Below are 16,970 nucleotides of genomic sequence, written 5' to 3'. Positions count from 1 at the left end.
TTATTGGAGTCTCTATATGTTGTAATGACTCTTCAACTTTGTCTTGGAGACCTCTAAATGTGTCTGTGAAATTAAACTGGCCAGCATGTCCTGAGCTACTGAGGGACAGGGAGGACTCACAGGTAGAGATACACAGAAATTTTAAGTATAATAATAAAAGGCTTGTTTCTGTAGAAAAACAGCAAAAAAAAAAAAAAAGGGCAAGTTAGGCCAGTAAGTCCCTGAATTCAAGTCTCTTTTTATGGTAAAAAGGTGCCAAAATCACCTAGCTGCCCCAATGTTGGTGAGGTCAAATGGAAGGAAGGATTTTTCTGGCAATTTGAGAATTTCCCATGACATTGACGAGAGAGCAAAGAAATTCTCATTCCAAAATTACACTAGATTAACATGGTCAAAAACAGACACACAAATACATGTGAAATAATATAACTTTACATTTAATGCACACATACCTGCAGATGATATACTACTAGGAGTTTCATTCTCTTGTGATTAGTTTGGAGGAGTTAATTTATCTTTGCTTACAGATGGGATGGAGATTATCAAGTTAAAAGCAAGAAACAGGAATTGGCAAACTTCAACTATCAGGAGATAGATTGAGTTTGAGAATCTAGTTTATAAGCTCTTGGAATAGTCATAGTAGTAAATGAGATGGCAAGTGCAGTCCCAATCCAAAATTCTTGAAAAAATTCCAAGAAATGGTCTTTGGTTGCCTGTTCAGTAGCAATTGTTTGCTGCTGAGAAGGTCAAGATCTGTTTTGCAAGCAATTTCTCCCTACCCCATACCAATCCCCAGTGAAGTGAGGGAGGAAAAGCAGGAATAGGGATATCCACTGATCCTAGAAAGTCAGTCTCCTAAAAACAGCTGCAGCAGTACCAATGCTGTATTTATTCACAGATCTCACAAGCTGTCACAAAATTACTCAGAACTGATTTTTTTAATAAATAAATTGAACTTTGCTAGTTGTAACACAGAGGCAGAAAGGCCTGAGGTCTGAGAAGGCAAATTTCATTTACATTAAAAATTACATTACATTACATTACAAATTAAAACAACAAAAAAGCACCACAATATAAAGCATAACTGCAGATGGCCATTAGGGAAGCATGTGGTGATACTTCTGGTTTATAAAAGCAGATGAGGCTTTGTGGTAGGTTTGACATCAGACTAAATTGTATCTTCTTTTGAAAAATGAGGTACTGTGGTTGCATAGAAATGGCATTTTGGTTCTTGAGGATCCTCACCTCACCCAGGGTGACACTGTTGACTAATAGCTGAATAAAATTCCTGAACAGAAATTTTAGTCTTCAGGTTTCAGGTTGAGATGCCTGATGATGCTGTCTGAGAGTGTGTGTCACATATGTCTCTCCTCAGCTCTGTTCTAGCAGTTAGTATTTATGCACAGATACATTTTTTTTTAAATACAAAAATCTCAGCGTATACACATTAATGGTTTCCAAAATTAACTCAGCACAATTCTGCTGCTGTCAATTGCATTATCTGGATCTTTTCCCTTAGCCTGTACCCTTTGGCACAATCTGCACAGGCTTCTAACAGAAGACTATTAAATGTAATTAATAAGAGCCTGCTAGCAAATCTATTCAGCTGTAAAATACTGGAAAATAGTTCACTTACAAAAGGGTGTGATTGTGCATTGAGAATTCAGAGTCAAATTCTCATCTGGGAATTTAAAAGCATATACTCCATTTATTTTTTTCTCTACTCCTATTTTTTATTGTCCACAGTAAGAACTGGTCCATTGCTAAAGGCAGATAGCAGATGGCAAACCTCCTGTACCATATGACTCTGCTATTATTCCATTCCTCTGCATACCTAATCTAATAAATTGAATGTAATTGACTGTAAGTGCTCACCCTACATGTGAACACATCCCAGTATGTTGCAGCCTTAACAGGAAGACTGAGTGGATTCCTGGAGCTGACACTGCTCTTCCCATATTTATTTATTTGCACACCTAGAGCAGCCAGGATGGTTTATATGTGAGGTTCAAAGGGGAAAGTAAGCTTCTCAGAGCACTGGCAAGACCCTCTTCCATCAGCTCTTCCAATCTCAAATTAAACAATTTATCAGACATACCCAGGTCTGGGTTAAAAAACACGACAAGCAGCAAACAAACTGTATCATGAGAAAATAGCTTGGGATTAACTTGTACAACTCACATAATTTCATTGGGATGCAGCAGAGCTGTGATATCACTTTGTTGACTCTCAAAAAGGGATGAGGTCTGTTCTCAGAGTGCAGGAGCCAATGAGCTCCACTAGAAATCCACTTTCCAGCCTTTAATGCTGCTCTGCACAGAGAGGGGTGCTAGGCCATAGTTCCCAAAGATAGCATCCCTCCTTGGAAAGCTTGTAGCTGCACAGCAATTTGTTCATTACTCAACTTTCAGTTATATAACCAATGCATTTCTGCATGTGCTGTGATTAGTGACTGGTCCATCATACAAAAGCAGGCTGACATCACATGGTCCCCTCCCAGGGGTGTGATTTCTGCCATGCTAATCAGCATTTTAGGTTACCTTGGGGCAATCCTCCTCCCTTCTACCCCACCTCCTGGGCCAGAGGTGATTCATCTTTGTTGACATTAGCAAATTTTTGACATTCCTGTGTTATCTCCCTGTGATTCTCCACTTTGAGGGCCACGATTTTCAACTTGGAACATAGTGACCCAAATAGTTCCTTGGTTTTGAAGTTTTAATTTTATTTCCTTCTTCAGCACTGCATTGCTGGCTTTTAAAAGATCTTAACTTGCGTGGTTTGCAGCCTTTAAATCAGTGTCCCCCATGCAGGAAAACATGTAGGCCTATGTTTAGTTTTAAGCTCAAACTTGAATCCTAGTGCTTTTAGTGAAATTCAAGTACCTGCTGAAGTGCACTTCTGAATGAGGGCACTTTCCTCAACCAAAACTCATTTTTCTCAGGGTTAGAGTGGAACATTCACGTGAGCACCAAGGAGCAGTGCTGTGTTCCAGGCTGATCATCAGCTGCATCCCAACCAGCACTGATTCTCTTTCCAGTCCTCATTTATTTGAGCAGTATTTAGAACTCATTGTTTAATTCTGTTGCAGGCCTGCTTTAGATGATGGTGTTATTTTCTTAGGGTTTGTGTTAATGTAAAACCCATCCTTATGCTCTCACAGCTGCAGCAGCATTATTAGAGCACTGAAACATTTCCCTTCAAGCTCAAATTCATAACTGAATCATCATGGCTTAGCAAGTTACTATGGACCAAGTGAGCCATGAAAACAACCCACATGAATGCTTTTAGTCCATGGTAAAGCTGAAGTGATATGACTTGGTGTGGCTTTACACACAAAACAGTACCTTGCATTTGCTGCAATCAGACTAGTCACTTATCTGACAATGGAATGTGTGTATGGTCCTCTTTTTGTGCTAGAAAAATACAAATATCAATATATATAATATAATAAAAGGAGTAATATTGTCCCAGTTATAGTGTATTTACTATAATATATATTCAGCACATTTAATTATAGCATAATTAAACCACCATTTATTTCCAACCTGAATTCACAATTAGCATAAAAATGTTTATACCAGAATAGCTATTTTCAGAGAAAGACTAAATACTACCTCATTGTACTTTCACTTCAAAGTGCAGTCAGTCTAAAAGCTTTTCCTAGGTAATTCCTCCAGTGTTTAAAATTTGTAAATGAAAACCAATTTACTAAAAAACTAGCAGAGAAGAGTGCTGTCATAGGCAAAACCAGACATGGTTAAATTTAGTTCAGGTTATTCACAATTACCTTCTAAATTCTTGATTATTGTTTTTCCTAACTTCATCAGATATAAGTTCTCAAAGCTCTGATTTTTCCATTCCTATTTTTTCCATGTTGAATTACAAGCAAATTAATAAAAACAAATACATTGACAAAGATATTGACAAATATAGCTGTCCTGACAACAATATTAGAAGAAAATAAACTTTATTTTCTTTAAGTAAGGATATAACAGATTTGTTGAAAAGTCCTGTTTTTTTCCTTGCTCACATATCTGGGTACTCTCTTCATCTCTCCCACCTCTCAACCCACAGCTCTGCAGTGGGACCTGTGGGCCTGGGATTTTATTTAGAGGGTTTTGCCTTGGCTTTTCTCCTCCAGTAGTTTGCAGATATTTCTATTGCAGATTTGGCTGTCCCTGCTCTGTAGTGGCACCAGCCCAACCTTGGAATATTCTTTATTTGCTTATTATTTGGGAGCTTGCCAGTGTGTTTCTCTGGCATGCAAGCTGCACAAGCAAAACCAGAATGCAGCTTTATGAAATTGAGTTAATTAAATCGTATGAATTTAATCCAAGTTTATTACCAGTGAGGGGGCATTTTTCTAGCCCATGGGCTTTCTCTTTGTTGAATTGCAAAGAGCTGCTACACCAGTGGCAGTAGAACTTTGTGGAATGGTTATCCACTGTTTTGAATTCAGAGTGTTTTATACAGCACACACTTGGCATAGGAAACAGAAGTCACCAGCAGCCAACTCTGTCATATTGAACACACTGACATTTTTTTGGCAAGTTATCACAAACAGATAAAATATACCTTCTTCTCCTCTTCTCAGCAGTTCATTTTACAGAGGTGTATTAGGAAAGGTGGGTCTTGAGGAATGATCTTAATGGACATAAGAATTCTGTCAGAAAGGATTTTCTCTACGTGTGAGCAGTCTTTGCTGAGTTAATTTATGTAATTGGTGAGGGCAGCCACTCCAAAGCTCTCCAGGAGTTACTGTGTCAGCACTTGCTGGGATTTCTGGGGATATATCCCATGGCTATTTCACTCCATTAAGGTGAATTACACCGGGATCCCAATGAACTGTGGGAAGAGATTTCCTTCTGAACAGACTGTCTGCACTGAAGTTGTTTTGTGCTCTTCCAAATCCCAAAGGGTCACCTTGTTCTGCTGGTTGGGGTTTTTGGCCTTGGGGCAGGTTAGTGAGCTGTGGCTGAGAGCAGCATCATTCAGGTGGTGGAATACTGCCTGGGAAAATTGTTTAGGGAAAACACTTGAGAAAGTCTCAGGTTATTTCAGCATAATTCATCCAAGTAATTCTTGCATTAGTTTTTCTATAAGGACATATCCTAGTAGTCCTTGTCACTGAGGAATGAAGAGGTTGTGGGGCATGGGATGGGAGGAAGCAGCAAGGAAGAAGAAGGGAGGAGGAAAAGGAGGGAAATAGAGCTGTTGAAGCTAAATGCATGCCAGTATTGGACAGGGTGATCCTGACCCACCAAACCACACTCAATAAAGTGTGTGTTTGGGTTAACCTCTCCTTGAAAATCAGGGAGTCACTCTTCCATTTGCACCAGTGCATGCCTTTGATGTCAGAAGAATGTATACATAATGTATACAGAATGTATAGGGTTTTGACCTGAGTGTTAGCAGACACTGCATTCCAAGGAGGAATGCAGGGCTAAGATCAGGCCTAGTGTTGCTTAGTAACCTCTAATCAAAAGCCCAGGCACAGATCAGAAACCCTTCTGCCTGTTTGTCATTTTGCTTTACAAGATACTAAGGATACAGACTTTTTTTTTTTTTTTTTTTTTTTTGTAATAAAATATAGCTATTCCTTATATTCTTTTATCTAGGATTTTGCAGTAATGGTGCTCACAGTACTTTACAAGGAGGCCAGAACAATTAATCCAATTCATTAAAAAGTTACATATTACACATTCCTTGATTAGAGAGGGAGGGATGAAGGAATTCTCATATCACCAGTTTCAAGAGAGTCAAAGACAACTCTGACTTTTACCCACAAGGGAAATGATTCTGCCTTTCATTCCCATCTAGGGTTCTCCTAATCTGTTTCCCATACCTGTGCATGGCAGTCTACTGTATCTGTGCTGGGAGGAGTGTCAGCTGACACGGTAGATTTCAACTAAACACCCTTTATCACTGTTTTTTTCCAAAATTAATGAGGTTTTTTGTTTGTTTGTTGGTTTTGGTTTTGTATTTTTTGTTTTTTTCCCCGTTTAAGGGTTTTGACTTGTCTGCAAAGAGGATATGAAGAACACTCTGTGAATCTCATAGTAGTGTCAATTTCTGGAGTAGTAAAAAAAGTGTAGGAAATTTGCAATGGAAAACTGCAAAATTAAATCTTGGTCACCAGAGGAAGCTGCCTTATTTCTTACCTGCGAGTAAGTGCAGGAATTGAGAAGGAGAGGAGCCTCTCTTTTCATTACAGCAATGCCAGGATCTTATTCTGTGACAAAGTTTTGAAGCATACAGATAAGAATTATACTACCTAATCGCTGCTTAACCAACTTCCATACAGAACAAGGCAAGAAAAATGGTCCAAAAATGAGCAACTGTGTCCCCAGACCTGTCATGCTGCACTTGTGCTGGATTTCAACTCAGTTGCATCAATAGACCTGTGCCCTACAGCTTTCCCATCATCCAACCCTGCTCAAGAGGTAGCAAAGGAAAGTTATTTACAGCAGCAGGCATCCCTTATATAAGAAAAAAGAATGACTCCGGCTTTATTTTGCAATATTTTGTCTCAATCTCTTTGTCTTCTTTAGAATATGTCTGTGAGTTGTGGGGACAGAAAGGGAGATTTGGGGTTTGTTCTTACCTTTTAGATAATCTTTCAAAATGAGTGTGTGAACACACACTTCAGCTGCACATAATGAGAAATTCCCACTAACACCCAGATGGATAAAGTATTCCACTAACTTGTCTAGGAGATAAATTGCCTGAATACTTAAGAAAGTGCAAGCCTTAAAAGGTACCCATCTAAACAAGAAAGAAAACAAAACACAAAGCTTCATTGCTTAAAACTTTTTTTGCTGCCAACAGATCCTGAGGTATGAAACTCAGGATTTATGACTGACCAATGGATGATGAAAACAGGCCAGGAATGATTTTGAGAGGGACTGTTCCCTGCCTGCTAACCAAAGCAGGATCCACTATGTCACAACCATTTGTCTAACGTGTTTTTTCCAGATTGAGCACTGGATTTTTTTATAGCACTTTAGTACATTACAGCACATCTTGCTTTCCATGGAAAACTTCTAGTTCTCAATTTTTTTTCTTGCAATTTAAGCCTGTTACTGATTCCATGCAGCAGAAAAGACTAATTTCCTCCTTTGCAGCAGTGTTTCTCCTCACATGGCTTCTCTCTGAGCTAAACAGGCTGAGTCTTCCAGCCTTTCCCTTCTTGGCCACGTTTCATCCAGCTGCTGTCATCCTTTTCCTTCTCCTCTGGGCTCTCCAGGTGCTTGTGAGAATTTGTGTGTTGCCAACACAGCTGTCCCCAGCCAGGCAGCCAGACTCTGCTGGCAATTACCTTTACATATTTTAGTACTCTGTGTGTACCTTTGAAGGGACAGCTTGCTCTTGCAGTGTGTACAAAAGCAGGGAACTTTTTTCCCTTTCACTCCAAGTCCATGTGAAACTGAAAGTCCAGCTGTCCTGGCACTTCTATACTGCATGCACAAGCACATGCAAATACTGACAGGCATTTAGCAAACTGGATAAAACAACAATTAGGTCTTAACCACGTGATTTTCCATCCTATTTAAAGATCTGGGTTTCTGGCTCGATTTCAGTGTTACAACATGGACTTGCTTATGTCCTTTGTAAAATTGGTCTGGATTTTGGTGGAATCTTAAAACACACAGTCTTTGCCTGAAGAATACCATGAAAAGGGGCTGATCTTCACTGCATTTACACAGGATGAGAGGCATATTGTTAACCCAAAACAGCCACATTCCTGTGCTGCCTGACTCTGGAGACACCTGGCGTTGCATCCCAAAGGTTCTGGGAAGTTTCGGTCGGATCCAGCAGCACTTCTGTCGTGACAAGGCTGCATATCAAGGCTGAACAGCTTGTGCTCGCATCCCTGAAACGATGGGGAGAAGTTAAGCGGGGATTAGAGCCGCCAGGTCTTTGGGCGGAGCAGGAAGGCGCAATGTGCGCTCTGTGCCGGGAGAGCCTGGCCGGGCAGACACTGACCTCCACCGGAGCCTTTCCCAACTGCAGCCCACATTGCCACACTCCTGCCTAGAGTTGCATCAACCACCTCGACAGGGGATTGCCAATTCTCTCCCGAAGTTTGACTTGAAATGCCGGGAGAACGCGGGATTCAACAGAGCCGTGATTGGCGTTTCCTTAGTCTCAGGTTTGCCACAGTGCCTTTGGCTTGCTTTCACAAAGCAGCCTTGGGAAAACAAAGTTAATCACAAACTATTACAGCCCAAACCCCAAAATACTTTTGCCTTTAATAAAGCTTCTTTGCCTTTAATCATTACATTAATAGTAAAAAAAACACCCCATAATATTAATAGTAAAAAAAATCATGGCCACATCAAACAAGGGTTTGGACAATGCTCTCAGGTATGTGGTGTGATTCTTGGGGCTGTCCTGTGCAGGGTGAGGAACTGGATTGAGGATGCTTGTGGGCCCCTTCCAGCTCAGCATATTATATAATTATATGATCTTATGCCTTAATCATTAGGCAGAAAACGTATTTGTATTCCATAAGAAATTTTTATTTCTTAATAGCTGCATATAAGAAATGTGTCTTTCTGCACTATGATGATTCAGGTTGGGAAGTGCAATGCTTTATCCCTGAGGATTTCAGAGCACTGTATGAACTTATAAAAACATTATACAAAGCCCTCTTCAGCCTTCCCCACAACCTTGCTCAGGTGAGCCCCTTTATCAGCACCTGTGTTGAAGATGGGAAAAAAAAAAAAGGTGCTTGTGCTTTCACTGCTACCACTTACACAGGAGGAGCCACAGGCTGCAAAGGCTGACTAGCATGAAATGGGAACCTCTCAGGTACCAGTTCCCTATTACCCTGACATGAACTCCTGAACTATGTGGGATTTACTGGCACATCACCAAGAGTACAAGCCAAGTGAAACTGCTTCTCCTCCTGTGCTCCCCTTTGCCAGCATTTGGTGGTCAGAGAAATGGGGAACTGAGCCATCTGATGATGTGGAAGACAAAACAGGGTTCCTACCAGTAGGCTTCTGTGGGACACCAGAATGAATCATTGTACTCTGTCCTTGCATGATGATGTTCCTCAAGCAGAACAGCATTTCTTTCTGCAGTGACTGTCACAGTAAAGCTGGCAAGGTGAGCAAAAATGGAAAAGGAAGTAGATCACCTGCATGAAATCCATAGCAACCAAACATCTATTAAGAATTCATTTATAAAAGTGAGCATTGTCTATTCCTGTCATCCATGTATACTCCCATTCTCCTGAGATGTACTCAGCTGCTTTTCTTTACAGGAGTTAGCTGCCTGTTCTTTGATGCTTGATCAGGTATTCCCACATTTTTATAAGTGCCCCACTGACCCTCTGTTACAGGGGATCTGCACAAGATAGTTCTGTGAGTAGAAAGACAATTTTTCAGTATTTTCCCCCCATGTTTTATGGGTCTTCTATATTTTCTGTATTGGTTTCCTCTTCTTATCCCATAAAGTAAATGCTGCAGTGTTCCCAGATCTCTTTTTTTCTTCCTGCTAACCACTCTATTTTCTCCTGTGCTCTCCTAAGTCAGCTAAGACACGTAGCTCCCTCCTGTGTTGCCTGAGGCCTCCTGCTACACTCATCTCAGCTTTCATATCTTCTGTATCTCTCTTGTAATGTTCCTATTCTGAGTGTTTTACATGAAAGCTGGGCAAGATACCTTATATACTGAATCAGACTCTAGGCATGTTACTCACTCAGCAGCCTGGCATGTCTAGCAGAAAGAGGAACAGCTTTGCATTGCTGAGCAATAAAGCAGTATCTGCTCACCAGTTTCTAGGAAACCTGTGGGACACAAGATTTTTAAGATGTAGCTCTATCTCTGACGTTTCTCTGTTAGGGCTTAAAGGGTTTGAAAGGGTGGTGGTGACAGTGAGGCTGCACAAGCCTTGTCTCTGTGTGGAATCTGACTGGAAACCAAAGCAGCAGCAGCCAGCAGTGATAATGGGTGCATGAAATCACAGCAGGTGTAAGGCAGGCTCTGTAGCTGTCATTGCTGCTGGCAGCTGCTGCTCCCCAGGTGTGGGGATTCTACTGCAGCAAAGCCTGAAATTATGAGGCTGCTGGGAAGTTCTACCTTGTCAACTCTATTAATAACAGAGTGGGAATCTTAATAAAAAATAGTCTCTAGGAATTAGTCCACAATGCCCAAAGAGCCTCAGGAAACTTGGTGTGTGCCCCTTCCCAGCATGGATAATCCACACATGGCAGATCATTCCTCAATCTGGAGAATGGGATCTGCTTCCTCCCTGAGACCTGGAGAAAGGGATTTTCCCTCTGCCCTGAAGCAGGGTAGAGCTGATTCCTTTCTCTTGAGAATCTACATGATGTGCAAGCCTGAATTCTCAAAGGATAAGCATTGCTGACATATATGACATATACATATGGCTCAGAAAGACCAAAGTTGTGTATAAAAAAAGAGATTACAGCTCATTTAAGAACTCTTGACAAAGTTATCTTTATATCTAGCTCTGTCTTGCCTAAAAGCATCTAGTCTTGGAAAACAATTTGGTTGTGTTGAGAGTTTTTATTTTTTTTCTCCTGTATTTTAATATATTATTTATAATCAATTTTATTTAATAGTAAAATACTTAATCTTTAATATTACATGCTTAATTTTCTAAATCTTCCAAATTGTTATCCCTTAGGATGCAAGAGGGAAGATTGCTGCAGCTGAACATAATGCCTCCACACAGCAATGTGTAACCAGAGTTAATCTAGCTTTACTTTGCAGCCACAGAAAAACTAAGCATTTTTATCATAGGACCCATCTCAGTGAGGGACATTTTCAATGAGCAGCTTTCTGAGCTCTATAATTTTCCCAAGCTCAGACATAGCTATCTTTGACAACTGGAAAGATGTGATATGTTTTCCTCTTGTTAGTTCCTGCTGTGTTTCTGAGCTAACCTTTCTCCTGCCTTGATGAGTTCAGGTTGTGTCTGGAGCCAGATACCACCCCTTGATCTGCAGGTAACCAGATGACTCATAGTGCTCTTGCTTCTGATGTGTTTCTTCTCTCAAGTGTTTGAGTTCTGAGTTTCTAAGCTCTCTCATAGAGGAGAAGTAGAAAAAACAACCAAATAATAATGATGAGAGCAGCAGGACCAATGCAGCCTGGTTTTCTATGGATTAATATTGCAAGGTGTGGGTTATCTGCTGTGTAACAAGGCAGTAACAGGGATGCCAGCTGCAGACTAGTGCAGCCTCTTTCTGTATTAGACCATCTATCTCCACAAACCTGCCTAAAATGATTGACATTGACTTCCCAGACCAATTACCTGAATTGGTCAGAATTGGGCAGAGGTTGGAATACACAGACAGGTGTTTATATATACACACACATAAGCACACAGCCCTATCACTTAATCCTAATTTACTTAGACAATCAATGCAAAAGCTGCAAGGGCTGAGTTACACCAAAGGCACAAACCATTTGGCTGTGATTATCAAAGTCAGTTGTATACACATAATTTCTTGTGATCTTGCCTACATGAGGGGTTTGCACTTGCCTGGCTCAATGATCTAGTTCAAATGCTGCAGATCCTAAGCTGAAATTATCCACTGAAGATAGAGTAGCTTTTAATTTAAATTGAGGCAGCTTTATGGAGATATGAGCTCTGAGACACTGCCCAAGGATGCAGCAGCTGCTGTTCCCAAGGTGGGCAGGCAACCTGCTCTTTCTTGAAGGCAGGGAGGCTACGATCTCATCACTAATATCTGTCTTTACAGTAGTGCTCATTTACCCCAGAACCAGCCGGGCTAAGGTCTGTCTCTCTGGGAAAAGCAGAAGCAAGTCTGTAGGCAGAGGTGTGTTTAGAGCAGTTAGTGGCCTCAAGAAAAGTCAGAACTTTCTGTAGGCAAATACCTTTCCAGCTTTGAACCAAAAGCACCAAAGCCTCAGAGCTAAATTGAAGTTAGATCGAGTGTAATTAGAGCGGTGTAGCAGGCAGGAAGGGCGATACCCGCGGGAAGTGTCCGCACTGGGACAGAGCAGAGCGGCTCCTGCCACCCGCGGCGGCGGCAGCAGCGAGCGCCGGAGAGCAGCGGGGCCAGGAGAGCAGCGGGGCCAGGAGAGCAGCGGCGCGCGGCCAGGAGAGCAGCGGGGCCGGGAGAGCAGCGGGGCCAGGAGAGCAGCGGGGCCAGGAGAGCAGCGGGGTCAGGAGAGCAGCGGGGCCCGGAGAGCAGCGGGGCCAGGAGAGCAGCGGGGCCAGGAGAGCAGAGCAGCGGGGCCAGGAGAGCAGCGGGGCCGGGAGAGCAGCGGGGCCGGGAGAGCAGAGCAGCGGGGCCAGGAGAGCAGCGGGGCCGGGAGAGCAGCGGGGCCAGGAGAGCAGCGGGGCCGGGAGAGCAGCGGGGCCAGGAGAGCAGCGGGGCCAGGGGAGCAGCGGGGCCAGGAGAGCAGCGGGGCCAGGGGAGCAGCGGGGCCAGGGCGCTGCCGCTGCCGCAGTCCCGGGAGAGCCCGCAGCGCTCCAGGGGCCGAGGCACCGAGCGGGAACCGCGGGGAGAGCGGCGGGGCGGGGAGCGGGGCACGGCCGGGGGTGGAGTGCTGGGATGGAGTGCGGGGATGGAGTGCGGGGATGGAGTGCCGGGGGATGGAGTGCGGGGATGGAGTGCGGGGATGGAGTGCCGGGGGATGGAGTGCGGGGATGGAGTGCGGGGATGGAGTGCCGGGGGATGGAGTGCCGGGGAATGGAGTGCGGGGATGGAGTGCCGGGATGGAGTGCGGGGATGGAGTGCCGGGGATGGAGTGCGGGGATGGAGTGCGGGGGGATGGAGTGCCGGGGGATGGAGTGCCGGGGGATGGAGTGCCGGGGAATGGAGTGCGGGGATGGAGTGCGGGGATGGAGTGCCGGGGGATGGAGTGCCGGGGGATGGAGTGCGGGGATGGAGTGCCGGGGAATGGAGTGCCGGGGGATGGAGTGCCGGGGGGGATGGAGTGCGGGGATGGAGTGCGGGGATGGAGTGCGGGGATGGAGTGACGGGGGATGGAGCGGGGGGATGGAGTGCCGGAGGATGGAGTGCCGGGGGATGGAGTGCGGGGATGGAGTGCCGGGGGGTGGAGTGCCGGGGGAATGGAGTGCGGGGATGGAGAGCGGGGATGGAGTGCCGGCAGATGGAGTGGGTGGGATGGATTCCCAGGAGGTGGAGTGCCGGGATGGTGTGCGGGAGGATGGCGTGAATGGGATGATGTGCCGGAGGATGGCGTGTTTCCCAGGATACGGAGTGCCGGGACTGTGTGCCGGAGGATGGATGCTGTGTGCCGGAGGATGGATGCTGTGTGCCCCGGTCGGTGTGCCGGACGATGGATGCTGTGTGCCGGACGATGGATGCGGTGTGCCGGAGGATGGATGCTGTGTGCTCCGGTCGGGGTCGGTGTGCCAGAGGATGGATGCGGTGTGCCGGGGTCCGTGTGCCGGAGGATGGATGCTGTGTGCCGGGGTCTGTGTGCCGGAGGATGGATGCTGTGTGCCGGGGTCCGTGTGCCGGCAGCATCCCGCGGCTGGCGGCGCGGTGCCGGTGTGCGGAGGATGGCGGGGACAGGAGCAGGGGATGGAGGAGCCGGGGTCCCGTGCGGATGGAGGCGGGCGCGACCCGCAGGGGACAGGCGGAGGAACGGCAGCGGAGTGCCGGGAATGTGAATGATCTGGTGTGAATGACCTGCAGTGCTGGAGGGCTCTGTGAGCTGGATGCAGGGCCCGAAGGACCAGCCGGGAACTCGGCGGTTCCGGCCCGGCGGTTCGGGGAGAGAGAGGCGGCGCTCGCTGCCTGAGCATCCCCTCGCTCCTGGTGTTCCCTGGCCGCTTATCCCCCGGGGAACAACACAGCCGCATCGCACACCTCTGCATCCCTCTTCGGCATCCTTAAAGGGATATTTCACAGTGTCATTTAGGCTGGAAAACAGCTCTGGGATCACTGAATCCAGCCTTTGACCACCACCCCTTGTCAAACCGACCGTGGCACTGAGCGCCGTGCCGTCATTTCTCAACACCGCGGGACGGTGACTCCACCGCCTCCCCGGGCAGTCCGTTCCCTTGTTTAACAACTTTCTGTGAAGAAATTCCTCGTGGTGTCCAACCTTCCCCGGTGCATCCTGAGGCCGTGTCCTCTTGTCCTGTCACTCCTTGCCTGGGAGCTGAGGCTGACCCCACCTGGCTACAACCAAAAAGGAAGATGAGGAATTACTGACCGGCATGTAGACAACTCCTGGTTGTTCCCCCCAGTTCACACATTGCCCTCACCAGTGTTAGATATTTTTATCAGTTTTTAGGGGAGCAAATTCTAATCCAGCACACTTAAAGAACACAAAATATTGTCCCCAAATTTATCTATGTTCATGCACAATTTCTGTGCCCAAGGAGTGCCAAGTACAGAGAAAAAACAATAAAAGGGAAGTCAATAGGGCTGAGGAAAGGTCATAAAAGTAAAACAGAGGCATAAAATCATAATAAAAATCATAGCATTACATATGAAACATATAAAATATAGTTAATATTTCTTTTAAACAATTTCTTGAAATAGGCAGAAAAATAACCATTTCTGAACAAAAATGTCATTTATATAAAAACAAATGGAATAATTTGGTAAACAAAAATGTTTAATTTCCCTCTTCTTACACTAGATTATTAGAATTGGTACTTTAAAATATTTAAATTAATGTAAATTCATTCAAGTAGAGCAATCTCCCCCAATAACAGCTGAACTGAAACTATATTTATTCCTAAAGTGACATATTTGAGGTTCTACCAGTCATACAAGGCTCTGCAGTGGCACATTCACTGTGATACCATTGGGCTTCAGCCTGAGAAAAGATGTTCTGTGTGATGCAAAGGCAATAAGATCAATGGCAGGAAAGCCAAAACTAAGGCACAATACAGATTAGACTGATGAAATAAAAATCCAGCTTGACTCTGTCAGTATTGAACAGACACAGAGGGAAGGCAGGCAGGATGGTGCTCCAGAGGCAATCTATACAGCGTGCTACATAACCTAATTGTGCAAGAGCTTTTAATCAAAATCTAGTGGCATTTCCTCATAGATTTGTCATGTGGTATATTTTGGTTTAGTGTTTTACAATCCACTAGTCCATTATCTGTTTCTGTCTCTGGACCAAAACAGCCCATCAGACCTTGGCTGTGCTGTCTCTACTTTGTTGACTTTTGGTGCCAGGTTTTCCTTTACTTCAGCTATTCCTCTGACTCCTGAATTAGATTAAATGGCCCTGGGGACATTCTTTAATGTTCATATTGATGTTCTCTGCAGCTTTTTGTGGTCCTAATCTATCATCAACTAATTACTAGAATTAACCTTTTGTATTCAGTACCTTCCACCTAACAAAATCCCTGACACTGCAGCAACATCCCCTGACTGCAGAAACCTGTCATGAGTGTTGATATTAATGAATGTGTGTTATGGCAAGGGCAGGGAACTCTGTATTATTCAAGTTGTCCAGCACAACCTGTTATCTGAGTTTGTGCCCAGGCATTTGGGTGGAAAGGTTTTCATTTGGAGAAGTTCAGAGTGAGAGTGGAAAATCATTTAAAACAATAAATTTATTTTTCACCTAGTATTTGCAGTTTTTCACACTAGCTGTGTTTTTCTTGTTTCTTGTCTGACATCTTGAAATTAAACCTGCAGAAACAAAGAGCACCTAGCAATAAAATAAAGTTGGTGAAAACTGAAATTTAGGTATAGTGTTATCTATAAGTCTAGGTATAATGTTTAACATAATGTTAAATACTCCACAAAATAAAGACTTATGGGCATCCAAAATGGGTGGAAACTTTCAACTCTTTGTGACTCAGTTGACCATCAGTAAAGTGGACATAAGCCCCCTCTGTCTGTCAGCTCAGAGAAGTCTTGTACAAACTTCTTAATTTTAAATTATTGTGAACACAGATGGAAGAGCTAGTGCACAGAAACAAGACCCTAGGTTAATTAATAAATTAATTAAATCAATAAAAAAGAACATTGCTTTATGTTTTAGGAGAGGGTTTGAAAAGAGCCCATAATGAAGATCTCATCTTGTAAACTTAGTAAAAATCACAAAACCTCAAAGAGTAGAGAATTTGTCCAGTTCCAGGTAGCCTGTGAGCTGAACAAGGAAGGCCAAATACTAAAACAAACAAACAAATCCCCAGTGACTGCACAAATGGACATCACACAGCTTTCCTGGTATCAAAATCTTGTAGATAGCTTTTCCCACGTCACGTGTAAAATCACGTTTCGTGTGCACAGTGTTTTGGTACATTTTTCCTTCACACACACAGAAGTCACCACTCTTCTTTTCTTACACCCTAATACCTACAGATATAAACATCTGCTGTTGGTGGTAGTCCTCCACCACATTACATTTTACATTATTTCAGTGTTTTTTTCTCCACACCTTTGTTTTAAAGAGCTTTGCACCAAAATGCTGACTAAACTGCAGGTGACTGAACCTATCAGTGAGCAATGGCAAAACAAGTCTTATCAGTTATTAAAGCAATAATAAAACTGAGTGCAATTTATAATCAGTAAATGATTGACTACACTCTATTCATTACATTTAAAAAAAGTTCCAACTCACATCTAAAATCAGTAGCATAGAAGTAAATAGAAGGAAAATAAGAGATCAATAAAGGTGATTTTTTATGTTATTAAACTGAAACCTTTGTGCAGCAGAACAAAAACAAACTATATTTTTATTTAACTTGTAATTTTGTTTTAGAAGCAAAGTTATCTTTTTCAAAAACTTTTGAAATCCTCAGATTTTACACTTTTTAGAACCCAACTGTCTAGCTATATTATATGACCTTGTGATGGATTTTATCTCCATCAGTGTTAATAACCTTCCAGGATCCTGCTAAGCTCTACATCTCAGTAGCATTCCACCAACTAAGGCATTTAAGCTGCATTTTTTAACATAGTTTAGTGCAAAAATCTGAATGTAGACATATGAACTGTACTGTTAATATCAACTAAT

The sequence above is a fragment of the Oenanthe melanoleuca genome, chromosome 1, assembly GCF_029582105.1.
Source record: "Oenanthe melanoleuca isolate GR-GAL-2019-014 chromosome 1, OMel1.0, whole genome shotgun sequence".
In the NCBI taxonomy this organism is placed as follows: domain Eukaryota; kingdom Metazoa; phylum Chordata; class Aves; order Passeriformes; family Muscicapidae; genus Oenanthe; species Oenanthe melanoleuca.
Note: the sequence above shows the minus strand (reverse complement) of the source record.